At 40.6% G+C, this 27,954-nt stretch overlaps 1 protein-coding gene across 3 annotated transcripts in view; it reads right to left on the bottom strand.

Moving 5' to 3' along the window:
• Positions 1-27,954, bottom strand: part of RNF43 (ring finger protein 43) — a 59,564-nt gene that overhangs the window by 19,324 nt on the left and 12,286 nt on the right. Inside the window, exon 1 of one of the 3 annotated variants that reach the window (XM_074319442.2) lies at positions 24,697-24,720. The exons of the other annotated variants lie outside the window; for them this stretch is intronic. The gene's annotated coding sequence lies outside the window, so the exon portion shown is untranslated. Of the gene's footprint in view, positions 1-24,696; positions 24,721-27,954 lie in introns of those variants that run through there. 3 annotated transcript variants of the gene reach the window in all.

Below are 27,954 nucleotides of genomic sequence, written 5' to 3'. Positions count from 1 at the left end.
ACTGCCACTGTGGTGCCTGCTACATAGTTTTCTTTTATTAAATATTGAAGGTCTACAACCAGATTTCTGATACGGCTAACTATAAAGATAACACAATGAGCAGTAAACTCCCGATAATGGTGGCTTCGGGAGAGGAATTAGAGAGGAGATGGTCAAGAGAGACTGGCGTTCTGAATAATTCAATCACAGGATAATATATTGAGATACTGAGTTTTATTTTTTGCTGTTGTGGAAGAATAAAAATGAATGAGAGCTATATATAGTTTGTTCTATGTCTCTTCCGTCTTCCCATTCTAAGAAGATAGCCTCATCTATTTCCTTGCCTCAGGCGCATTTGCCAAAAGCAAATGCTGCTAAAAACCTATCTTCCTGGCTTTTGCGAAAGACTGAACCTACCGTGGAAATGTGAGTGTCCTGAAGGCAGAAAGGAGTGTGTGTGGAGATGGCAGCAGGAGGGCTACAATCCCTGGAACCTGAGGGTGGGGGGAGGGCCCGGAGGATGTGCCAGGTTGTGGGAATCTGCAGCCTGTGTCCCAGAAGGGGTGGACCCTAGGAGGCTGGACGCTGGCAAAAAAGATGTGCCTACATGGATTTCAAGGGAACCCTCATGCTTGGATAATGGGTATATTTGTGGTGACCAGCATAAACAAATAACAGAGGGGTCCCTTAGATGTTTTGGCTACTCTATGAGGGAAAGCTCTCACAAAAACAAATTTCCACCCACCTAATGGAATGGGGCCTTCAAGTCAGATTGATTTGATGAAAATAAAACACCATGTTTCTTGGATAGTCATTATTTGTGGCATGAAACCATACTCACTACACTTCTGTATGGTTTGACTCTTTTACAGTGAGAGTCTTTCAAGTATTTTCAGATTAAAAACAAAAACCGAAAAAAGGCCCTTCAGCCAGGACATTGTTCATTACCTAGCAATGAAGTGTTAGTCGCCCTTGGGTGTAACAGAGGCTGTGTTTGCCCCCTCCTCCAGGGGATTTACAGCTGGCAAGAGAGCTCTGAGAAGAAAACAGACCCAAATGCATCTGCCTGCTTGGGATGCGTGGTCTCCTAATGAAGATGCAAACATGATTCCTACATTGGGCCTCCTGTTCTCTCAGTGACACCAGGAGAGAGCCAAGAGAAATGGGCTTGCAGGATTCGGGAAAGGTGTGGCTGGGAAGGGCTCCTGGTAGACTTATGGATTGGTTACCATTATCTGCATCTTCCTGAAAGGCCAGGAGATGGAAAGTCCCTGTCCCAGATGCTGCCATGAGGGGCAAAGTAAGAGGCCTTGCGCTCAGAGTGCAGGCCCCTCTGGCTGAGAACTCAGCTTTGCACATCCATTCTATATACCTTCATAAAGACGTGGGGACAGTCTTTTAGCAGTGCATTTCATATTCTTGAGCCTGTTCTCTATGTCTCTCTCTTCCTCCTTAAACTTATTTCTTTTACCCTCCCTCCCAAAACAGACATAAGGATCAAAATTCTGACTCCAGAATTTGCCTGCGAGACCTTGGGCAGGTTACTTAACCTTTCTTACCTTATATTCCTCATCTTCATAATAGGATAAAAATGCCTCATCTTCATAATAGGATAAAAATGAGTTCTCAGCCAGAGGGGCCTGCACTCTGAGCGCAAGGCCTCTTACTTTGCCCCTCATGGCAGCATCTGGGACAGGGACTTTCCATCTCCTGGCCTTTCAGGAAGATGCAGATAATGGTAACCAATCCGTAAGTCTACCAGAAGACTGGAGATGGTGGGTATAAGCGCCTAGCAAAGAGCGCGACACAAGTGTTCATTAAATGGTAGTTATTATTATTGCATCTGTGATAATAAAATCTCTCCTTATTCCTGGAAGGGACTAAGCTCGTTCTGACTGCCTCTCCCTTGGAGATCTCAACAGTGCCTCTGAATGCCAGCGTTCCACGAGGCACAGTCTGGGATAACTCATTATCCCTGGTCACTTCCCTTCTGTACTCAGCCTGCCAAACCCCACTGAACAAGCTCTTCCAGTTCTCAGCCCGCCTCCTTCCCAGGAAGGCAGCCATGTGATCTCACTACCTCCTCACAAAGGGCATTCCAGGGCTCAACTGAGCCTCGAACTTAATGCTGGCCTTACTTTATCCGTGGCATCTCCTCCTCTTGGGGTGTGTAATTTTGCAAGTAATTCTTTACCATCTCCTGTTTCCTAGCCACCATCCTCCCCCCACCTCTGCTGCAATAATCTCTTATTTCTCTTATTCCACATACAGACCTTCACCCAGGCCTTGGACAGGTCACTTTACTGCCTGCTATAATTTTGCCTTTATAATCAGGAACATTGGCCAGGCATCAAAGGCACCCTTCTCCCCATTTCCTCTTTTCAGATTTTATAATCATCCTCTCCTGTGCAACCTCCTGTGTTACATGAACTTAGAACTACCTGACTTTTATCTCAGGTAGCAGGACACACCAGCATCATAAAGCCAGGCTCTTGTAGCTGGGGGGTTGGGAAAAACCAGATTGCTTAACTTGTCCTTTATTTAAAGAGGTTGATGCTAATCTACAGGTTAGATCCTAATGGTGATTGCTTAGGTGGGCTTTGGAAACCTCTAGACCTCATTCCCATCCTTACCTCAGTCTTTTGCTGCCTCTTTGGGATGGCTGAGTTCCCTAATAAATTAAGTTGGGAGGCTAGGGAATTGTCAAGAGGGGTTTCCCTTTATCTATTTTGTTAAAATGTTTTTACAAGGAAAATACATTCCTGTCTAATTGTGCAAAATTTTAAGGTACAAAAGAAAATAATGGTGGGAGAGAAGCCTAACCTTGGGCCACCTGATGGGAAGGGACTAGCAGAGCAGGGATGGGTGACAGAGGCCTCCAGTATTTCTTACTTGATCCAGAAAACTTTCCTGGGGGATAAGCAAGAGGGCTGACAAGAGAACTGAAAGGATGTGCCAGCTTCCAACAGGAAGCAGGGTGACAAAATTCTGAGGGGAAGAACTGAGCTCACTGAAGGCCCAGTCTGGGGCTTTGCATATTGTAGGCCCCTAGTATTTGGTAGAACAATACGTAAAACTCAGTTTGAATCTAGTCGCCATACAGTTCCTAAAAGAGACATGAATTGCTAATAGCTGAGCCTGGTTCATACCTGTCAGGGACATTCAAAACTTGCTTTGTAAAGATGAGGCATGTGAGACTCATTACAGACTGCCCATGGTTACGAAACTAGTTAAAGGAAACTGAGGTCTGCTAAACTGAATCCCAGTGTCCTGTCTACTGCACCAGGTCCCCTCCAACGCAGGCACACTCCGGGAAGTATTCTTTGTGGTACAACAAACATTAACAGAGAGCAACGCATGGATGGAAGGCTTCAACACTTCCATTTCTAGAATTTTCAAATTTGAATCATTCTTAGCAACAAGACAGAAGCACAGTCTGTCTACTCCTTTTCCCTCCAGGCCTAGGCTCTTTCTGCCCAGCAATCTCAGCTTCCTTCCTCTCCCCTAGGGCTTATCTCATGTCTTTTAGCCACAACAAAGGCAGCCAGACCCAGCCACTGTGCAGGGATGCCGTCCCAATGAATACTCCCTGTTTGTTTAGGATGAGAAAGGTGTGTCCTGAAATTAGAGATCACAGAAGCTCAGACCCAAACAATGGTCTTTCAGCCAGACTACCATTTTCCTCACTGTCTCACCCCCATTAAAGACCTCATTCTTCAATTTAAAAATTGACCTATCCTTGTCTCAGATTGTGTCCAAGCTCCATGACGTAACTGGACCTCTTTGCCCTACAATGGCCTCGTGGTGGGGTTTTTCTGACCCCACACTCTGCCTAGCATCTTTGTATGTGTGGTTCACGGGGTCATATGCAGAGTTATAAGCAGCAAGAAGAAAGGAAGGAGAAAGAAGAAAGAGTTAACCATCTGAGCTGCTTTTGAAATAAATTGTATCAGACAAGAAAGCTTATTGGGAAGTAACCAAACAGAGAGGAGGACTAAAATCTCAACCACCCAGGAGGTCGTGGTTTTGTCCATTATATTCCCATGGAGAAGGAGATCTTGTCCTGACTCAACCCAGAATGACCTCTATTTTCAGGGACACCAAGAAGCTACTGATGAAGTTAGGAGCAAAGGAGAGGGAATCCATCAAATACCAATTTAGTTACATCAGTGTCCTTTGGAAGGAAGGCTATGAAATAGGACACCAAAGTTCTGAGGCCCAGGAAGACCAAGACCCTAGAAGACATCCCAGTCACGTGGTTTGGATTCCTTCCCTTCACCAGGTGAGGAACTCAGTGCTCAAACCACCAAGAATCTTCCTAAGAGGTTCTGAAATGTCCACTGAGTTCTGCCACTCAGTTAGTGACCACTGTCCCAGGAAGATCTTGCCACCTTCACCGACCTTACTCCTGTAGGAAGCATCACTTGAGGCCCCTCATTTAGCTAAGTCTTGTTCAAAGCGGTCCTCTGCAAAAGGCTGAGGTCTCGCCACAAGTGGTAGTGTTGCTGGGGGTAAAAGCTCCTCCTCACATGGCCAGGATAAGGGTCTGTGGAAGCTTTGGCCAGAGCTCTTCCTAGGCATGACCTTAACTCTTACCACATGGAACTCGCACACGTAACCTGATGTGCTCTGTGCAAACAGCCTTGACAAAGTCCGCTTTATGATTTTGCTGTTCTTTTTCTAGCCAAACTCATGCCAGAGATAGTAGGAATTTAGAAACCTGCTGGAAGCAGGTAGTGTTTAAGTAATTATCTAGGTTAAGATGTTAATGCTGAAAAAGCCAAAAATGTAAACCCAGACAGCTCTGGTGGAAAAAAAGACCAAAGAAATGAAACTTGAGGTCAGATTACTTATTTAAATACGCCAGCGGCATATCAGGACTACCAGCAGAGCTCCTCAAGCGTTACTAAATTTGGGGATTTCAGTGCAAGCGTGTGAAATGGCTAATCTGGTTATTTCACACACATTCCATGTCTTTCAGGCCCAGTCTCCTGCTCAGAGGTTGTGGGGATTTCAAATTGCCCTGCAAAACTCTGATTCATACTGCTGTCTTCCACAACTGGTTTATAAGCCCTTTGAGGGCAGATATTGTATCCAAATGGACGAGCTCAACTAAATCTATGCTCAGGTTTTAATTGTCACATTGTAAGTGGGGATGGGGTGAAGCTATGAGGTTTGCTGGGCTGATCCCAGTCCCCAGCTCCTGGGCAGTAACACACAATATTGCATTTACATTGCAAAGCAGAAAAAATATAAAGCATGGGCCTGTCTTCAATAAAGAAACAATAGAGGGGTAGTTGCACTTAGAATTACATCAGGAGGAGGAGGACAAAATTATTCAAGCCACCAGCCAACTCAGATGCCCAGACTTTCTCCTCAGAAGCCATTGGGGGTTGAGATCAGGCCAAGGAGGCTTCTGTTCAGAGGAGGCAACAGTCAGGAGAGGCTTGTGTTGGAGACAGCCCAAGGGCTTCCAGCCTGACTGCTGACAGCCCTTTGACCACAGCTCTGAATCCCTGTCCATGGGGTGGCCCTGGGGAAGAGGCCTGCTTTGGGGGGACTGTTTAATGATTTGCCAGCAAAGAACAAGGCAAACAGACTGCTGGCAGCTGCCTGGATGCAACAGGAGAGTAGATTTTTATTCCCACCCATGGTGTGGCCTTCCAGGCAGGGGATAAAAGAAAAAGTGAGAGATGGTGTTGTGAGAGCTGGGAGGGACTGCCATTTTGGGCTCAGCATTTCACTGGTGCCTGGATATCTTGGCATTGGTGTTTGGCATTTCCATCCTCTGAATATTTTAGTAATTCCTAATAGCAGCATCTCTTGAGCTCCTAGGAACTAAAGTGTAAGATATGTAAGTGGCCTCTTATGGCAGAGTTCTAGGCATTAAAGAGAATGAAACAAACAAACAAAAAAATGCTGTCTTTGCTCTTAAGAAATCCTTTACAGAAAATGTATGCGATGGGAAAGCAGTTTGATTCTCTGCTAAATTCCTTTTACTGTCTCTTTCCATGGACTTTTCCCTATCTCCTTGGCTCTACAGAGAGAAAAGGGGCACCTCCCTTTCCCCAGTGAGCTAGAGGCCCCGAGATTTAGTCCTATAGCTCCCCACCTCTTTTTGCCCTCGAGCTCCCAGCCCAGCCCAAACTAGGTCCTTCACTAATTCTCTGACCAGACTTCAGTCTCCAGAATTAAACTTTCCCCCATATAGTCCCCTAAAGTGATATATTAAAAATTCTTAAATGACACACTTAACGTCTTACAGTTAGTTGTATCAGTGATCCACTGTGACCCACCCTCTTACCCATTTCCTCCAGCAGAATGCCTGATTCTTAGATGTTTAACAAAATATTGGTTCTTTCCTCCTTCCTCTAAAGTAGATCCTGAGCTCCTTCAAGTCAGGGACTAGGTCTGTTCATCTCTTAGCATAATGCCAGGCACATAGTAGATGTGAAGAAAAAAAATGTATGTTGAATTATTTGTTTTAATAAATGGATGGGAGGTCAAATAAATGTGGTGACTGCCCTGTCATGTGATCAGGATATGATTCTTTTAGATTTCTGCTTTCTCTTCAGAAACCTTCTGTATGCTCCCTATAAGTTTTTGACCTCTTAGGGAAGGGAGAGTTTTCTTCCTTCTCTTTCATAGCATGCCTAAATCTCCCCTATAACCCTGAACAAAACTCACCTCTTTCAGGATCGCTTCCTGCTTCATAACCCATCCCCAGTTACTCTTGTGTCTTCCCTCAGTATCAGTGTGCTGAGTAGAGCATAACCCCTTAAGAGGAAGCAAGCATCTACCCACCAAAAAAAAGAGAATGGCTCTTGCTCTCAAGAGACTAGAATGAGATGGTGGTATATCTGTAGCCATGCAGTCACACGCGTGTGCACAAGCGTCTTAAGGCCATTTGTCAAACCACACACGGGAATGCAAGTTCTCAGCGCACAGCACATCCATGTGGGGAGAATGTGCAATGAATGGTAAACTTACTTATGCTTGTTGTATTACTTTGGAAGTGCCCTCTTGTCATTTTGGGGCCTTTAGTCTTTCTCCCAGATCTGATGGGAAGCTCCTTTAGGCAGGAGCCATTTAGAGACTATTAAAAACAATATTTATTTGTTTGTTTGTTTGTTTGTTCGTTTGTTTATTTATTTTTATCTCTACAGAATTGACTCAAAGAAACTCTCGCCTGCCACTGGCTTTAGGCCATAGTGTGGGCTGAGTGTTTCAGGTGAACTTCAGTCCCTACCAGTGATCTGCATGGAAAAGGTCTAGAAAAACTGAGAGTTGATTTACTCCCAATAGTATTTCACAGTTTTTCAGAGTGGGTCTTTTTTCTTACCTGTAGCGGGATGAGAGATGAATTACATCTCTTTCCTCCATCCTTTATACCTTGAAAAGTTGATGTGTCTGAAGTTTAAATTTTAAAGACGTCAGTTGAAGAGCCATTTGATATCCTCACCTTTCTTTTGTTTCAGGTTCCCAGCTGCTTGACCAGCTCTCCAGCCGACTCTGGCCTGTACCTGAGGATGTACATAGGCCACCTCATGCCAAATATAGGCTCAAATATTCCAAACATCCTCTTACTTGCTCTTTGTGAACTATGAGTTCTTTGTTACTTCCTAATTGCTCAAACCTCTTTATTTTTCTTGCTAAGTGCAGATGGTAAGAGATACAAAAAGATAATCGGAGTGCTGATAAATGGAAGAGGAATCTTCTCAGTTATCAAGTTGGCTCTGCTAAATAGAAGTTCCTGTTTGCATTTGTTGGGAGATTCGGGCGGTGCCATCACCTGACTTGTGGGTAAGGGAAGTACTTAGAGAGTTAGGGAGGGGAGCCAAATTCCTGGGTTGAGAGTTCACAGAGTAATGAGGATCAATAGCAGCACTTCTGATTTGTACACTGTTATCAAGGTACAAAGCAACACTACCCTTTGTCCTTTTTTATTTTTACTCTGCTAATGGAACCCTTTACCATAAATTAAGAGTATTACTCAGCTTTGATGTTGCATTTTATATTAGCAAAGTGCTTTATAATCCTTCATTAACTAATTTATTCTTCCTTTATTAGTACCACCCATTTCACAAATTAGGTTGAAGAGACAACACCATGCTTGTAACCAGGAATCCTGAATGAATTCTGGGCATGTACTACTGAGTATAATCAAAGGAGACTTGACGGAGCACAGGAAAAGTAAAAGAACAGAAGAACCAAAATTATAAGAGCCTTCTTGGAAACTAAACCTCCAATGATTTAGGGCAAGACTTGGAATTTTTAATTTATTTTGCTAGCAGTAAAACTGAGAGCTTTCACTAGCTTAAATTAAAAATGTGACCACCAAACACATCTTTAATAGGAAAACTGTTCTCTTGATTGCCTAATTTCCTCCATAACAGAGTTGAACGCAGAAAGGAAAAAGGACATATCTGAACTTAATGGTGCCAGTTGTTTCCTAAGAAAAGGCATTTATGGGCTGGCCCGGTGGCTCAGGTGGTTAGAGTTCCATGCTCCTAACTTCGAAGGCTGCTGGTTCGATTCCCACATGGGCCAGTGGGCTCTCAACCACAAGGTTGTCAGTTCAATTCCTCAAGTCCCGCAAGGGATGGTGGGCAGCGCCCCCTGCAACTAAGACTGAACACAGCACCTTGAACTGAGCTGCTGCTGAGCTCCTGGATGGCTCAGTTGGTTGGAGCGCATCCTCTCAACCACAAGGTTGCTGGGTTCAACTCCCGCAAGGGATGGTGGGCTGCGCCCCCTGCAACTAGCAACGGCAACTGGACCTGGAGCTGAGCTGCGCCCTCCACAACTAAGATAGAAAGGACAACAACTTGAAGTTGAACGGCACCCTCCACAACTAAGATTGAAAGGACAACAACTTGACTTGGAAAAAAGGCCTGGATGTACACACTCTTCACCAATAAAGTCCTGTTCCCCTTCCCCCCACCAAAAAAAAAGAAAAGGCATTCATGATAAAGCAAGACAAATATCCATATATTACTTCTGATCTGTCGAATATCCTGTCTTGACACTCTCCTCACTTGGTGTTTGTGACAATGCTATTCTAGTTCTTCCACTTCTCTGACTGTCCCTCATTTGTTGCCGCTTCCTTTTTCTTTTCTTCTTCTTCCTCTCATTTAAATATAAGGATATAGTCTCTGATTTATATTATCTCTCTCCTGGAGTTCTTATTTACTCTAATATCTTCAATGATAATTCTCAGATTTGTCTCCAAAGTGAAATTCTCCTGCACTTCAAAAGGCCTGTAGGAATTATTACTTTGTAGTCTTACTGGTACCTCAAACTCAAATATACCAAACCTATCTATCAGCTTCTCCCTGTACTCCACCCTAAAGCAATAACCCTTCTTAACTCAGCTATTTTTGTTAATGGCACCATTATTTTCCTAGAGATCCAAGCTGATTACCTCAGAGTCATGATGATTCCTCCTCCTTGTATCCAATCCCTTAAACTCGTCTTTGGAAACCTATCTTCCCTACGTCTCTGGAATCTGAACTATTACAATAAACGTGTAGCTAGTCTCCAGTCTCTCCCCATTCTAAAGCTCGCTCTATATCTCTGCAAGAACAATCTTCCTAAACACAGCACTGATCATATCATTGTCCTGTTCAAGTACCATCGATGACTCTCCACTACCTGCTGAATTAAATTCAAACTCCTTAGCCTATCAAATCAAGGTTCTTTACTGGCTTTGTAATCAGAAAACTTGGTTTCACATTTCGACTCTGTCACTTATAAAATGTGTGTCAGTTTGAGTGGGTAGTCTAACCTCTTGGGTTTTGGTTTCTTTATGGGTAAAAAAATGCAAATACCACCACCCACACAAAAAGATCATTGTAAAGATTAAGTGAAATAACATTTAAAGTACGACGAGTTCCGGCACATAGTAGGCACACAAAAAGTATTAATTTCTTCCTCTTCCCCTCTACTTTTTCAGTTTTATCTCCACCTCTCTTCTAAATGTATTAGGTTGGTACAGAAGTAATTGTGGCTTAAAAAGTTGAAAACAATTGCAAAAACAGCAATTACTTTTGGACCAACCTAATATTATACTACCTGTCCAAACCAAAGTGTATTACTCATTAGTCTCTCATTTCTCTTGGAATGCCTATTACTCCTATCCTGTCACTTTTTAAAATCCTATTTATCCTTCAAGGGCAAGTTTATATGCTACCTCTTTCATGAAGAAACTGTTCTTCATCCGAAATGTCCCAATCAACTTGTTTGTATTTATTATATGGCACTTTTCATCGTCTGCTTTCATATTCTTATCTACTAAATTGAGGGCAGGGGTTTCTTTATATCCAACATGGCACAATGCCCTAACATAACAGGCAATCAATAAATGTGTGCTGAATTAATATTGAAAGCTTGAGCTTTTGGTCTCTGGAGAGTCCATTCATTTGTGATTCATACTTCACACTGAGAACTCTTTAGAAACAATCTCTGGCAGGATATCAGAATTTCAAACAACTTTAACAGAGAAGCTGAGTCAGTCTAGGATTAAGTTCAGTCCTAGTTCAGCCAACAGAAATTGTCTGGACCCTGTTCTTGCTTGAGATATCATAATTTGGCAACTTGTGTGAGCCATGTGAGCTCATTTGAATAAATTTAGATAAGAACATATTTGTTTTAGGAATAGGCAAGCAAAAATGCATGATACCTATAAAAATCAACCACTATTAGGATGACAACGACAATGGCTTCACTGGTATAAAAGGGAGTCCCCAAAAGCCATTTGGTTTCTTAGGTTCTCAATGTGGCTCAGCTAAGAGGTTTAACTATACCTTACTTTGGCTTTCATCCAATCCATTTCCTCTTGGCCAGTTAGCAAATGGGTAATTATATGACATCAGCCACCATGGGGTGTCTGGAACATAAGGTGGTTTCATGGTGCCATATAATGTGGCACCAAGTTTCTGAATCACCCACCACAGGTGCATCGACTCTTCCCCTCACCACACCCCCTCTCCATAAAAAACACCTTATCTAATACTGCTATTGACACAGTGACTATGCTTAGGTCCTGGGCACTTTCCTTTGTTTCTTCTTAGTGTGTGTTCGGGTGGGCAGTGCTGTGCAGATGCCTGCAAACGAGTACTGATTCCAGGGGTAATCAGGCCATGCTCTTGCCTTCAGGTGGGCTTACCTCGGGCGGCAGCAGGATTAATGCTAATCCCACACCTACCTGAAATGCTTCAGAGGCTGAACTCTCTTCCTAGCCAAATACCTACCTAGCGGAGTTGCTGTCTGTCACTAAATTTATTCTTTGCCTGGACATTATCAGGCCTGTTTCTGGAGCCATCTTTCTCCCTAAAAGAGCAGCTGCTGCAATCTCCCCCCAAACCCTTTGTAACAGAGAACATCAATAGCTCCCAAATGTTCTTTGTCAAAATATAGTCCCTTGATGTTACTATTGAGTAGGATGCTGGAATGGCTCGCGTGGAGATTTCCCCATGGGCGCATCAGAACGGGCCTGAAATATGGCCTGTTAGTTGGCAAGTGTTTAATGAACACCTATCTTCTTCCCAAAATTGCGTTAGGTCCTTCACAGATATTACAGTCTTATTGGGGAGATAAAATACACATATACAAACACCAAGTCATCATTTGATATATTCAAATGATGTATTATCTAGTACTACATTGTGTGGTACAGCCAATAGGTCCTGTGAGCTTTACAGAGGAGATGGATCTTAAGCTATCCCTTAAGGAAGACAGAATTCGAATAGAAGAAAAACAATCACATAAGTAAAATAAGCAGGATTTTGTCCATAGGCATCTGTCAAATGGGTATTAGGAACTTCCCAGCTATAGCCTTGAGAAAAAAACAAGGGGGCAAGTAAGAGGAAAAGTAGGGTTCTGACAAGTTTCTCTCAGGTCTTCAAGGTTCAGGGAGACTTGTATGACTGAAAAATACATCTACAGAGACGGTCGGGGTAGAGAGGTGGGTCAAATTCTGAAGGTCACTGAAAGCCAAGATCAGAGTTAGACCCTGCTTGGCATATGCGAAAAAGGAATCATCTTAAATTCTTAAGCAGGGGGCTCTCACTATTAAAAGAGTATTTTAAGCAGAAAAATTTAGTATCAGAGTAGAAACTATAGTGGAATAAAAAGAAAGCTGGTAGTAGGAAACCCAGTTAGAGAGCTATTCCAATAATGTAGTACCAGCATGAGGAGAGCTTCAACTCTGGCGGTAACAGTTAAAAGGCAAAGAGATGATTCACAGAAATTATGAAGAAAGTGTTGAAAGTACTTGTGAAAAGATTGCTCTATAGGGATGAAGGAATTAAAGGTTCTAACTCTGGAGAATTGGCGGGGGCGGGGGGGGGGGGGCGAGAGGGGGGTGAATGTGCATCAACCCAAAGAGGAATATTGCAAAAAGAAGTTAATTTTGAGCAGGGAAATCTTAATTGTCCTGGGACTGCTGAATTAGAGATGAACATTTCAATCCTACAGGCAATTTGAAATAAGAATTGACATTTGAGTGAAAAGACAGGCCTGGAGATACAAATTTGCCAAACACTGTTTATATCTTCAGATATAATATTATTGATAATACCTTTTAAATGTTAAGTTTAACTCATGAAACACTTAGAAAAATTCAGAATGGCTGCATAAATGAATCCTATTAAAAGCAGAGTTTGTGGTCATTGGTTCACTTGAGCTGGTCCCACTACAAGAAATCTAAAAAGGGCGATGCTGTGTAGCCTGCTACGCTAGAGTGAAACTCAAATCACTTAGCTTCTAAAATAAGCTAATGTACAACCTAAGAGGTTCAGTAGCTCAGGGAAGTGGAAAGAAGAAAAATGAGAATTTCTAAAGGTAAGGCAACCTTGGAACCTCCTCTCTGAGAATGACACAGAAACTAATCAAAAGCATTGGTTTTAATTCTCCTTAAGTCATATTATTTGTTCTGTAGCCCAGCTAATAGTTTTCCCAAAAGCAAGTTCCTACCTTCTAGCTGCTGCCTGAGTCAGTAAGCCATTTACCAGGTGTCTGTAGGTAAAGGACCGAGTAGTCAGGCCACTCACACTTTGCATGTAGGACAAAAATTAAGTGTTCACTTTCAGACAGTAAAGCCACAGTCACTTCAACACAAGTTGGATACTCTAGCCATGTGAAGATAGGAGATATCTGTTAAAGTCATCATGGTTATGAAGTAAGCAGTAGCCTTGGACAGTGGATCTCAAAATGTGGTCCCCAAAACCCCCAACAGCATCCACAGCATCCGGGAATTCTGTTAGAAAGGTGTATTCCAGGCCTCACCTCAGAAACTCTGAGGGTAGGGGCCAGCAACCTATGTTTTAACAAGCCTTCTAAAACTGACTCTGATACACATTAAAATTTGTGAACCATTGATCTAGAGCAGGGGTGTCCAAACTGCGGCCCGTGGGCCAACTGCGGCCCGCAATCCATTTTTTATTGGCTCGTAGCAAATTCCAAAAATATATTTAGTTTACTTAAATAAACCAGGTGAGGCAATCCGTACTTCACCTCGAGTGAGTGGCCCGGCTGTTTGTGTATTTTACCGCATACGGCCCTTGGTAAAAAACATTGAAAAAAGTTTGGACAGCCCTGGTCTAGAGAGACGGAAATAATTCTAGGCAGTTTCCTTACTACGTGTACAAGGAAAACAATGAGGGTGGGGAGCCAAAATTCAAGCCTGATCCCTTCTCAAAGGACAGGCTATATTCAGGTAGAAGAGCCGGGGCTTCCTCCACTATTTCCCAGCCATACTGAACCTGTAAATGACCTCAAAATCAACCAGGTCATTGAAATGCGTGGGTCAGCTAGCATGCCTCCAAGCTTGCTCGTAAACGTACCTTACAAATTCTGTATTTCTACAAGCCTACTGTATACATGTGATTTGACACATCCTTTCAAATAACCACTCTCCTGTTTACTATGAACAAATAATAATGCTGAGCAAATGGTAAAGAAACTTGATTTTGTTTGCGCTAGTGTCTGTTTTCTTCTAAAGGATTTAATTTCTCTTTTAACAATTGAGCTGCTTTTTTCTATGAAGTAGGGGAAGGTGTTAGTTGTCCCAGGTAAAGGAAAGTGACGTGCTCATCCTCAGCAGATCAGTAAATCAGAAGCAGGGTACGCGATGGAGTGCAAGGTTGCACATCCTCAAGCCACGCTTCCTCTTTTACTTTACCCATGCTCCTCCAAAGCTATTAGGTTGGTGCAAAAGTAATTGCGGTTTTTGCAATTATTTTTAACCTTTTAAACCGCAATTACTTTTGCACCAACCTAATACATTCAGAATCAACAGAGAAAACGTGGATGATAGGACAGAGGCAAACCCCAAATCCAAAATAGGTAAAAAAGGTGACCCAGAAAGTTGAGCAAAATGAAAAACAAAACAAATAAGAGGCGTGACATCAGCTTTCTAACTAATAAGTTATGAGGGCCCCAATCAAGTTAATTATACAGCACGTCCTCAAATAACATTGTTTCATTCAATGTTGTTTCCTTATAACATTGATGAGAGAAAAAAAAAAAAGATTCCCAGCCAAAGCCACGGTCTGGGTGGAGTTTGCACGTTCTCCCCATGTCTGTGTGGGTTTTCTCTGAGTTCACCAGTTTCCTCCCTCATCCCAAAGATGTGCACCTTAGGGGAACTGGCGTGTCTAACTGCCCTGGTCTGAGTGAGTGTGGGGGGTGTGTGAGTGTGCCCAGTGAGGAGAGGGCGTCCTGTCCTGGGTGGGTTCCCACCTTGTGCCCTGAGATGCAGGGATAGGCTCTAGCCATCTTGACCTTGAATTAGAATAAGTGGGTTGGAAAAGAATTACTTTACTTGGTTTTATTTATGTTTCTTAAATATACTTATAGCTCACATTTTTTACATGTTTAATATTACAAGTGTTTTGGGTCTTTATTTAGAAGTTTGGTGGTGTTTTTGTGACCAGAAATGTTGTAGGAACTTAAGTCTTGTTTATATCAATTAGCCTATGATAAAATTGGTTTCGTTATACATTGTTTTGCTTAAAATTACAGTTTCTAAGCACCTATCAATGACGTTAAGTGAGGACTTACTGTATAAAGCAGTACTGCCCTCCCATCTTTTTTTATTTTTGAGGAAGAATGCCTTATGGCTCTATCAGTTTCCCTCAGTTAAAGTTAGTGGGGCAAGTGTTAAGGTATCGTTTGAGAGGAAAAGAATCTAGCTTTTTTATACGTGGAATTCTGGTGTTAAGGGACAAAACTTAGGTCTTGGATGCTCACCTTGAACATGGTGAGAATAAGACTTTATGTCACTTGTTCATTTAAAACTTATGACCTAATCTAAATTTCACTCCTGTGCAATGTGGAACCAACTGCTTCAGCAACAGTGTCCTTAAAACTAATCTGAACATTTAAAAAAAATCATTAACAAAGGGTCTTCTGCAATTAAGATGCTTAGAATAAGTTGTGCTTGGTTTTCCTGCACCATCTTTTGGAACCAGGATACTCAATGGGAAGGCAGGTCTCACAACTCCACTTCTGAAAAATTGTACTCGAATTCTGAAAGTGGCTTAATGGTTCCATTTTCTAAGTGCCTAGAACACTCGATAGGTACCTAGCAAAATTAGCTATTCAATGACAAAGGCAAAAGAACATGGATGAGAAACATGAAGGAAAAGAAGCTAATAAAAAAGAAGTACTGAAAAACAATCCTTTCACAGAGTTGGAAAGGAGCTTCCGTGATCGCCCCATGCACATTGCTGTTCGTTCTCCACATTATAACTCCAGCAGAAGCTCACTGTTTACTGTACTCGGCACTCACTGTAAATGCTCATGGTGGTAGTTATCTCTGCTATACATCTAGTATTATCTTCAGGTCTCAATTAGTAAGCACCTGGAGGTCAGGAATGTTTGTTGTTTCAGGCTCCTTCGGGCCTTCTCGGGCCCAGCATCGTACCTTGCACTTAGGGTCTAGTAGCTTTGAATAGCTGTAAAGCTCTTTAGAGACATGCGGTACCCTAAGGACCAAAGTTAAAATCAATTTGGAGTAAAGGGACAAACTGAAGAGGTGAATGGTGAGGTTATAAACCTTTTGGAACATGAATGAGGCTAGGAAAATTGAGTTGAAACAGGAAATTTCCGATCCCAGATGATAATTCCTTCCCCGCTATTTACTCCTGATCAAAGGTTTTTGTTTTCTTTTCCTTTTTTCCTTCCAGCACCAGCCAGGTACAGAACAGAAGGAAATGAATGATTTTGTCATTGCTGCAGTGCTGAAAGTTTGAAATCAGTCATTCGGGGCAGGTTCCATTGTATGTCCCTGCATGTTTTGGGCCTTACTGGCTGTGTGCAGAGTACCATGGCTTCAACTGCCACAGTGGGGGCCAATGCTGGACGCCTGGCTTCTAAGCAAGAGAGATGAAAGGCTTCTAATGTAATAACTGACAGCCTCTCAGTGCCGTTTGAACTGTTTACAGACTGAGTTAACGATTACAGGCAATGTGTATCTTGGCCAGGTGCCCGAATTTCTTACCCACCCGCCAGATATTATCAAAGAGCCCTTCCATGCCTGGCTGGAGTCCTTCCAAAGCACCTCACAGAGATGCCGACACAAAAGGAGTGTTCAGAATGTGCTCTCTCTCCTGAGGCCAGGGCAAGAAAGTCAGAGCACCAGGCATGAATTAGGTGCTGAGGGGGCTGAGTTTCCAGGGCTGCTCAGGACCGGGGAAAGGGTCAAGGTCAGCCCTGGGGCCAGGAGAACCAGATTCCTTTCTAAGCAGTTTGGAAGGTGTAGGTAACAGTCTTCACAGCTGGCATCTAGAGGATGATGGCGTCTGGGAAACAAGACCCTTGAGATGAAGCAGGAATCGCCACTACCACATGATACAGAAGCCCCTACGACAGCACATCTGTGAGGCTGGATTTATTATCTTGGGGCAGCAGACAGAGGAGGGAGGAAAGTATATGTTTTTTTTGTCTGAAAGCAATGCACAAGCTAAAAGAGAACATCACCTCAAGACTAAGATATAATAAAAGACTACAAAAATGATAGTAAATAAAGTTAGGGGGAGCTAAGAGGACAGTGTCCTCTGTATTGGGGTGAGTCCCAAGAAACTGAATGTCATGGGTTTCAGCATTACCAAAATGTTTTTCACACAAATACATATGAGCATTAATCATGAGATCTAATGGGAAACCAGCTAGCTTATGACAGAAATACAGATAACACAAATAATGCCAGAAAAGCTTTCTGGAGGCAGCAAATATTTAAAAAGCACTCAAGCCAGGGAGAACTGAGTCTAGTTATTATTTAATTATATGTTAACTTACAGACTATAAAGGAAGATAGAACTTTTTACTATTTCTTTATTAAGTACCTATTGGCCTCTGAATACATCTGAAAGTGAAATAAATGGAAGCTCCTACTACTAAGACCTATAAATCTAAAGTCAATATGTAAGATAGTTGCACATTCACTCCAAAACTATTATCATTACTACAACTCTCTCAAAGGGGAACACCTGTCTTCAAAATCTAAGGAGGGGTTATATGGCTTTTTCATATCCATACATGGCCTGATGTTGAGGTAATAGGTATTATATAACTTATCACAAAGACTCTCACAAGAAAATTTGGGCACAGTGGCTATAATTCATGCTCTTTTATCCATATGGGAGTATAATTATCATCATTACATTGTTTCCTTGAATTTCCTTTGCAGCATCAATTGGATATGGTTGTTTTATTCTCCTGTCCCAACTTGCTGGGAAAGGTTGCTATTATGGAGCAGCTGGTGACCCACCCTGTGTAGTGGGGGATAGGCCTTCATGTTAAAAGACTATTCTTCAGTTATCTACCTTGAGGTGGAGATGAACTTGACATCACTATTTTGATGACAGTGTAGGTTAGGAAACTAACACTTGATTTCTGAGGTTCATTGTAATGTTTTATATTTTCTACGACATACCGCAACCCATGTGCATTTCCTTGCACAACGCCTTGAATAGAAACACAATTGGATATTGTTAAGTTGCTTCAGAGAAGCACTTCCAACATTCTCTAGACTCCTATCTACTGGGGATACCTTTCTGTCCTGGGAAAAGATAGAGTTCAGTTTGATTCTTAGAATACAATCAAAATCTTGGTTGCACTGAAACTGAGGAAAGAATATGAGTCGGTGATTAAACCTGAGAGCTAAAAACCACAAAAGTAAATCGTATCAGTTAATGGTGAATTTCATGAAGAAATTCCAGATAATCCCTTAGAATTTGGCCCCATACTCTTCTAGAAAATGGCCTCAAAGAGGGAAGACAACATGTCTCCAGCTTCTCTATGTAGGTGGTTATCAATGACTTGATATCAGGCAGAATGAAGAAAAGTAGTGCATTGGACACTGTACAAATGGAGAGAAGTAATTTAGAAAGTTATTAGGGAAACAGAAGAAATCAAGTGAGCAAGAACTTAGAGGGTGATATTAATTACAGTTTTGAAATATGCAGAAACAAGACAGCTCAGCAATCCTCCTCGTACTGAATGGGTGAGAGTGTGCCTGGAGTACTTACTATCCACTGCTTAGAGACCCTTACCTTGTACCAGAGATTAATACACAAGAAGTTCAAAGCAGGCCAACAAAAGGTTAGAAGGACTTGAGGTGATTCAAAGAGAAGGGCAAGGGCCACCTAGATGAATACTTTAGAGGATAACAACAGGAAGGCTCCAGTGCAACTTTACACCTCCAGTAACTGGACTAGTCCAGAGGCACTGGCTCCACTGGAACAGCAGTTGTGTCTTTGAACTTTAGAACTCTTGGTGGGGGGATGGCCCCCTTTCATCCTCCCAACTAGTTTCACCTTTAGGGCTGTGAAAATCTACTGGAGGCACAATAGTTCAGCTATTTTACAGATATTCCACCTTATCTGGAGAGCCGAAACTACCACAGGGTTCTCCAAAGTAGGGCATGGAATATCAGGAGGAAAACAAAGTTCCTTATCAGTTTTCCATATAATAAGTTTGCTTGGACAGATTGACAGTATATGGAAAATAGATAAGAAACACTGATTTCTTTCTTCACAAGACTACTACTACAACCTCTCTGCCTTCAGTACCTAACAAAACTAGCAAATATTAAACAGGATCTGAAATTCCTTTGGGGAAACATATAAGGTAATGGCTTTGAGGCAGCCCAATTGTCTGGTATAGCATGGCCTACCTATCCAAAGATTAGGAAAGGGTACTGTCAAGATGAAGCAATATAACGTGATGGTAAGCTCCTTAGTTTTAAATATACACATGACTCAATTATTTCAGAGGTCTGGATACATGGTAAGATGCATCCAAACCTACTATCAAAGCAGTAGCTATGAAGTTATTCCTTTTTTATGAGTTATAGTTTATTATTGTATACACTTGGAACTCCTAGAAATAGTCACAGTTCCCTGATAACTAAATCTATTATTACAAAGAAAGCTATAAAACACAAAAATCTGAACAACATTCTTTTGGAAAGAAGATCATGTAACTTAGTCCCTCACCATAAAGATCAAGTGTTAAACAAACTAAAAAGGAAAGAAAAAAAAAGATTAGACTGGTTCTGCAGCTTGAGAAAGAAAAGAAATGTGGTTTCTTTAGCTAAAAATTTTCTAGATGATGCAGGAACTGCTGCTTAGAAACTACTTTCTAAACAAATTACAAAGGGATGACTCTAAACATTTCATCAACATATTACAGTAAAATCCTTTAGGAAGCTGCCTACCATGAGGGATAGAGAAAACCACAGATGCTGTGATTTCAGTTCTTCTCTTGCATTTTCTGTTTTTTGTAATTTTCTTTAAGCTTTGACTGGATAGGGAGGAAAAAAGGATCTTTTTCTGATGGGAAGACACAGCTCTCAGCATGGAACCTGGCAGCACTTGCCTGTGAATCCAGCCTGTAGAAAACTGTCTCCAGATGAACAGCAGCAGCAACACACCCACTGATTCGACAAAAGGATGGTTATTTTATGACATTTGTTGAACACATACAGTGAACCTGGTGCAATACATGGCACAGCCCTGCTCATCACAATTCCAACCTAAATAAGACCAACATAATACAGAAGATACAAAAGCAATACATTTTCATAGTGAGAAGAGATATTTGACAGTGGGCACAGATTTTTTAATGACCTCAAAATGAAAATGAGAGAAAAGAAACAAAAGGACCATTCGTTATATAGGTTAAAATTCCCAAGGAGAGAGATGATAGCCAACACTACTGAAGAGAGATGAACGAGCAGAACGTAAAAGAAAAGAGCAAAAACTCAGCTGTGAAATGCTGTATTTGAGACAAGGATGAAACAGAGAAAGACATCAGTTTGTGAAGAGATTAGATTTGATTGTTTTCTGCTAAGTGAAAATCAGTAAAATTATGAGTGGAAGAGGAGGCTTCAGGGAAAAGAATACAGAGGGGGAGACTGTCCTAAGGTTATCCATTTTTGAATGTGACCATTTTCTCAATAGGTGAAATTTCAAAGGCCAGATAATTCATTTGGCTTCAGGGCCTCCAAAGGCAGCTATTTTCAGAGACTGATCCAAAGTTTGCTTAGAGGAAGTAGCTTCCCTTAAAGCTTTGAAAATAAGTATTTAGAATATACACATATATTCTATATTTCAGACATCTTCTATATAATATGAATAATATATATTTTATATATAAACATATCTTGTAAATTCTAATCTAAACACTCTAGTTTCAGAGTAATTGCTTTTGCAAAAAGCTAAATACGATGTCAATTTAAAAAAATTTTCTATTAGTGGTTGGCATGATATATACCCTACTCATCTTCAATTTCCTATAGAATCTGTTGAGTTCCTTTGGTTCAGATGGAAATTTTTGAATTTTTTTTTCCTACTTTACATTTATGTGGTGAAAGTTAAGTTTAGAAACAAAGAAATATCTATGTGTGTCGAGATACATAAATTTGGGGTTGGGATTGAAAAAAACCTCAACTGAAAAACAAGAGGGGGAAATAAACATATGTGTGTATATAAGCAAATTTTATTGCAGGATAACTATTTAAATCTAAAACAAATAAACAATTCATCAACTAAGGTTATGAAGAACATGACTTTTTTTTTTTTTTTTTACATAACAACACAGCAATCCCAAAAACTCTAAAGGAAAAGCCATCAGCATAAAAAAAAAATTGAGTAATAATTCTACTCAATTATCAAATACAGCTGCCAATCAGAGAATAGGATATTCTGATTAGCACCAGTCCTTGAATATGGAAGGTATAAAATAAAAGTTTGTGATTTATTTAGCTTTCCAAAGACCAGCAGAAGTTCTTGTAAAAATTCAATCCGTACTATTGAAACCCTTTCTAAAATGTATTGGTACACTTTCCTGCCTAAATATATTATCCTGAACATAATCTAGCCATTATTGGTTTCTTGTAACAGTACAAGGATATCACTATGGTCATTTATAGCATGAAATATTTTCTTTTCTAAAGTATAGGAAGTTGGGCTGAACTTAAGAGTATCCCTAGGAAGTTCTTGTATTACTTCTAGAAGTTCTTATATTATTTGTCTTTTAGATCCTTTATATCAGCTTCTTTTTTTTTTTTAAACCTCCAACTCACAAGCACAGTACAGAAAAAATGCCAGTTAATTTGGCATTTATTCTATTTAATAAAAATTTCCTATAAAACTCTGGTTTTAATGCAAGGAATAGAATTGAAAATAAAAACTCAAATGATCAGATATTAAATTAACTTTGCCACTAAGACTGCCGAATTTGAACTACAAGGTATCGAAAAACAAAAACCTGAACTATTTACTTTAGACACATTTTCAGACATTCCACCCATAAAAATGTAAGGCTGGCAGTCATTCATTCTTAGCACCCTATTGCTTTGGATCGCAAGACTTTGTCCAACAGCCCTCAATAAATGTATAAAGCTATCAAGAGGTAAAGGTCAAAAAATGAACCGTGAGCATCAAACAAGGCCGCTGGAAATGACCCAGAACGTCACATGCTGGGCTTTCCTTTCTTTCTTTTTTTTTAAATTTTATTGGGGAATACAACACAAAGCTATTTCCTAAGTTTTAACTTCTCAGAGTCAGAGGGATTCCAGAACCATATTACCTGTCACTCTTAACATTTTCCATGTTTGAAATGTGGAAGTATTCTTTTCATTGCTGCTACCCTGAAACAATTGCTCAGTGTGTTTCTCCGGGGCCCATCAGCTCCAAATCGTTGTCCTTCAATCTAGTTGTGGAGGGCACACCTTAGCTCCAAGTCCAGTTGCCGTTTTCAATCTTTAGTTGCAGGGGGCGCAGCCCACCATCACATGTAGGAATTGAACCAGCAACCTAGTTGTTGAGAGCTCGGGCTCTAACCAACTGAGCCACCCTGCCGCCCCTGAGCTTTCCTTTTTAATGATAATAACAGTGACACTGAGTGTTTATCCGTGCTTTTATTTCAAAGAGCTTCAAATGCTTTGCAGACATGTCTCACTAATCTTTATTAGACCTTGGGAAGAAAATAATTTTCCCCAAGAAGTACCTCCAGAGAGAGAAGACACTTCCCAAAACCAATAGAAGTGAAAACATGTGCCTCTCTCCATCTTCCCCCATAGACCCTTGTCTTCTGACTCCCACTAGGCTACATCTCACTGTGATTGAAATGGATTATAATACCATGCAAGTGTTGAAAGGATAATAATGGTAATTTAGTTTAAAACAGTTATAAGCTATGTGTGTTTAATCATAACAGGGAACAGGTAAATAGAAAATGAGAAAACCCATAATTACCTTTACCCCATTATTTACCTATTTTGGGGACAGACTTCAAATTAGTAAAGTTGCAGTATGGAAAACAGATTTTCCACACTGCAGAATGTTAATCTCTGAGATGACTCAAAGGAGGATTTTTACCTGAAAATGATTTTGGGGTCACAAATATCTGACAGGTGCTTTAACTGAAACTGCTTATTCTCATTTTGATCTAATACTTCTAAGATGGGAAACTGGGAGTCTCAGGGACTTGTGTGATAATTTCCAAGTAGGTTATAGAACTTTATCTGCTGAGCTTCAAAGAAGTACATGTTGGGACCAGCATAGTACGAGTATAATGAACTGGGTAAATGAGTTCCCTTCACAGTCTTGAACTCCTTCCCTTCAAGCCCTTAGAAAATGGCTCAAAGGTGGACCGGAAGCTGAAGCTTCAGCATGCTGAGCGATTGTTTTAGGGTAGCAGCAATGACAGGAATACGTCCACGTTTCAAACACGGAAAATGTAAGAGTGATAGGTAATATGGTTCTGGGATCCCTCTGACTCTGAGAAGTAAAAACTTAGAAAATAGCTTTGTGTTGTGTCAGTGATCACCTCATTGATCACGAAAGGAAGCTAATGGGCTTATGAATGTAGAACAGCGACATGTACAAAGATCCGGGGAAGGCCAGTGATTCACCATGGCATGAGTAAGGCAGTAACAGAACTCAAGTTCCTGCCCTTGAATCTATACACTATTAGTCATTCTCTAAGCTGCTAAGGCTACCTGTTACCACATTATGGTAACATTTAATCAGCACTTTGGCCCACAAAATTTTGAATCTAAAACTTTGTCTTTTTAGCTGTATAAAAAATACAAATAGTCTTGCCTTGTTATTTTAGGATAATGCTAAAATGAATTCAAATAGCTTAACTGAGCCCAAATCAATAACCCTCAAACTTAAAATTTCTTACAGTAATTAGGTGAATAAGAAAGAGCTCGAGTCTGATTGTTATTGATAATAATAAAATCTTACATTTGCAATTTTCAAAGACAATTCCCATCATTTCATTTCACAGAGGCAGACTACTTATTACTATTATCCCCATTTTATTCATGAGGACACAGGCTCAAAGAGGTTAAGCAATTTTCCTTAAAGTCATAAAGCTAAGAAGGATCAGACCTGACGTTAAAACACAAGACTACTGAAAACTCTTTTCACCATAGGATGTTGCAACTCATTTTAGAACGCCCTTTATGCCTTATTATCATATTATATCATTATATGTGGATACTGTGCAAAGAGCACTATTTGGTGGGCATATTATCTTCAATTATCTGATTGGTGATAGAATTTATGTTCTTAGGCCAGAAGGCCTCCAGTTATACATGAAGTCAGAAGATAATGAATAATGAAGTAACTCTACCCTAAGGGAACTCAAGAAACGCTCTAATAATTCAGAAGGAAAAAAGTCCTCATCAAGGAAGTTAGATTGCCTTGGAAGCAATTGCCTAATCAGAGAGCATTCAACTGGTGAGTAACTTAAACATTTCTTCGAAAAGGAAAAAGAAGCAGAGACAAATAGCAGCTTCTCACTCCTGGATATGCTACATGGTATTCTGACTTTGGAGATAGGTTCCTGGCTCTTTTGGATAGATCATACTTTCCTTCATGTTTACTAGATGCATAATTGCACAAGGCAATTTCCACTAATAAATTCCCAAATGATTCATCATCATTAATAGATCCTCACAAAAATTTTGAAAATGAAGTAAAATCAGAAATGTATTATTTCCATTTGATTAAGCAGTAAAATAATCATTGAATACAATGCAAAAGACTACCTTAGCAGTCAATGGGAGAATTAATACTAGTCCTCCAGGACAATCAAGTTTTGGGGTGTGTGCACCCACTGCTTGGGTGCCAAGTACTATAGTTTCTGGATAGAGTTTGGCTACAGGAGAAAATCAGATCTTCTGGCAACACTTACAAGGCAGGTGCAGTCATAAAGAACTTGACTTTTGATTCCATTGTCTGTCAGGACAGGTGGTTTGGTAGAAGTATGGAATCCTGCCAGACAGGCTCCAACTCAAAATTCCCTTTAGAAAGAAAACAATAAAAATGGAAACAAAATGCCAAATCCTGTCCCATACGTTGAAGATTGATATTGCTTGAAAAATTAGAGCATTTTATATAATAACACTAATTTGGTTTAAGTATACAACTCAGAGGAAATAAGATTACAAAAATGAAAAGTCAGTTGCAGGTTGGGCTCTTCCCTTATAGTTCAAGTCCCTATTCCCCCATATAAACTAAAGGGACATTTACATTTCAGTGAAATGTACCCATATAGTCTTAGTGTTAAAAAAAATTAAAAAACACCCCAAACTGTAATCTAATACCTGCACAGGAGTAACACAGGCAAGTTAGCACTGCTGAGTGGAATAAAAACCTTTGGAAAATCCTGCCTACCGCCTTCCACCCCCACCCCATCCTGATTTACCTTCCTTATTCAAACTACCATGTTTCCCTGAATAAGACCTAACCAGAAAAGAAGCCCTAGCATGATTTTTCAGGATGACATCCCCTGAACGTAAGCCCTAATGCGTCTTTTGGAGCAAAAATTAATATAAGACCCGGTCTTATTTTCGGGGAAACACGGTAGTGCATTTAAAATTTTGTAAGAATTGGTCAGTTGATGATTCCATCAAAGAGAGTGCCTTTTTCTAAAAAACTATATCATGTTAGTTCAGAACAGAGTAAAAATATAAAGGACCATTTCTGGTGGCAAAGACAGATGACTGACATTTTTCCCAGGTTTGTCTTCAGGGCGAGTCTTGGTGCCTGATGATGGAGGCTGCCAACTACCAGAAGGATGCTCCAAGGAAGAGTGTGCAAAGAATCTTGGTGGGGGCACTGGAGCTGCCACTATTGGAAACTGGGAGCGTTTTTTTGGTGTTCTTGGAATTCTATTTCCAACTACTACTTTGTGGTTGCGATGAAGGATAGGAGATTAGAAGTCCTCTAAGGCAAATACGTTCTTTTGTTCATAATCGCAGAGCCAAGATTAAAATAACAAGAATGTACTTCGCCCGGGGCATAATTCCGCCTAAATCTGTCCTATCCATCACTTTATTTTTCCTAATTCGTGTTTTTGTTGCTGTTAGTGTGCTCTAGGGAGGAAAGTTAGATAATCTATAAACAGGTTCCAGAAAAGCTTGGAAAAATTCATGGATTCAGAGAAGGCCATTTAAGAAGGAGCCATAATCTCTGAGAACAATGCTCTATAAATGTCCCGAAGTGCAAGGACCAAAATATTTAATGAATCATTGTTCTTACAAAGAAAGTAATTTCTTAAAGTTACAGTCTTAATTCTCCCTACATGACAAATGGTCTATTCAGGCCCCAGAGACGAGGCTGTGAAGCTAGCACTGAATGTGGTGTGCCTCTTTATGCTTGACTCAAACAGTTGAAATCCAAAAGTAAGTTCTTCCTTCATTTACCTGCCAAGACCTGAGTTCAGGCCCTCGGGGTGCTGAGGTTTTCCTTTGTGGGAGAAAATGACATCATCAACACCTCAGTGACAGTAGGGAATGCAGGGAATGTGGCTCCCAACATCGGTGATATCATCAACTGCCCTGGGAGAAACCCGGAATTCCCAAGTTGAAGGACTGACAGTTAAAAAAGCTGTTGGGTTTTTTTTTTGCTTGTTTGTTTCAAGTTTATCAAAAGATTTTGATGTTTCCTAATGTCAAATTTTAAAAGCGCAGGTAGAGGAAGGGTACTTCTTCCTGTAAGAACCTCAAGAACCAAACATACAAGAGTTAAGTCCAGACAGAACTACTCAACTCATTTGTATCTTACTGTGTTATACCCAACCAAGGAAGAATAGAGACGGTTCTATTAGGCCCTCTCCCAGCTGTGAGATGAGTATATTCTTTGAGGGACTTGCTAATGTTGCAAGTTTGCATTCAAAATAAATTCTAGGCACTCACATAATCCCCTAGTCTCCTCCAAACTTCCTTTGATGTCCAACAACTAAGGACAAGAATCTTTGATTATAAAACAATTTCTTTGGCTGGAAGAAAATTCTTTGCAGGGCGTGAACAGCAGGAGAAAGAAAAGATTTTTCTGAAGTGCAAACTAGTTGGAAACCCCCTGGGGAAAGAATCTGATTCCCAGTCTTTGAGAGGAATGGGGCCTGCCTGTACAAGCTGCCTCTGCTGCAGGCCTCTAAGAAGACGCTTTTGTGTCTACTGTATGGCCCTCAGCAACAACATGGCAGCCCTTCTTTTCTTTTTTTTTTTTTTTTTGCCAGCGGAAGTTTTCCACCTCTGGGGATACACAATACAGAAAGTCACGATTTAATAACAAGGCATAGTTACTAATCAGATGGCCCCATTTCCACTCCTCCCAGATGCCTCCAGATGCTTACATACTAGAGTTCTATTCCCCAGCCCCACACATTTATCTACCAGCTGTTCTGAAATCTTCCAGTGTAATTATTCAGCTTATCTCTAATAATTCAACTTCATAAAGTATTTTAGGATCAGATACATCACCCTCCTTCTACTACTGTGGCCCAGACTGGCTCTAGGTTATCTCTGGCTTTTCCAAGCCTATCCAAAGATTCACATTCACTTAGATGTAGGTTCCTGATTGAGGTCAGTGTGGTTTGGCCACTGGGACAGCCTTGATAAAGGATTTAGAATAAGGGTCCTCAATCCACTATAGATATTTTAAAATATAAACGTCCAGGGAAAAACTCCTTTTTGTGTGTGTTAACTGAATATAAAGACAGTACAGGACCTGAGTCCGATGCTTAGTTTTGCTACCAATTTGTTGTGTCACTTTAAGTAATTTGGTCAGATTTTTATACCACCTACCAAACAAATTTTATCTCAGGGAAAAGAAAGAATAAGCAAGTTACCTATCCCTTCAGTATATACTAATTCTATCTCTAGACTAAGCAGTAAACTCTAAATGTATACAGCTGGAAAGGATCTTAAAGATTATTTAGTTACCCCACCAACCTACTCCAACAGAGGAAAGGTTAAGTGACTTACTTTTTACTTCTTAAATGGTTATACGGCACCTATGGACTTTTCATATACCCAAAGATGGACAACTAAATTCCAAATAATCTCTAATGATGATAAATATATATAATGTATACCATAAAGTTTCACTAACTTTAAAGCAGGTTAATAACCTATTGTTAAAGCAGATATGTACATTCTTTTTGAGT

This window comes from Rhinolophus sinicus, chromosome 12, assembly GCF_057876585.1.
Source record: "Rhinolophus sinicus isolate RSI-liver-muscle chromosome 12, RSI-T2T, whole genome shotgun sequence".
NCBI classification, from domain to species: Eukaryota; Metazoa; Chordata; class Mammalia; order Chiroptera; family Rhinolophidae; genus Rhinolophus; species Rhinolophus sinicus.
Note: the sequence above shows the minus strand (reverse complement) of the source record. Positions and strands in the feature narration are given on the sequence as shown.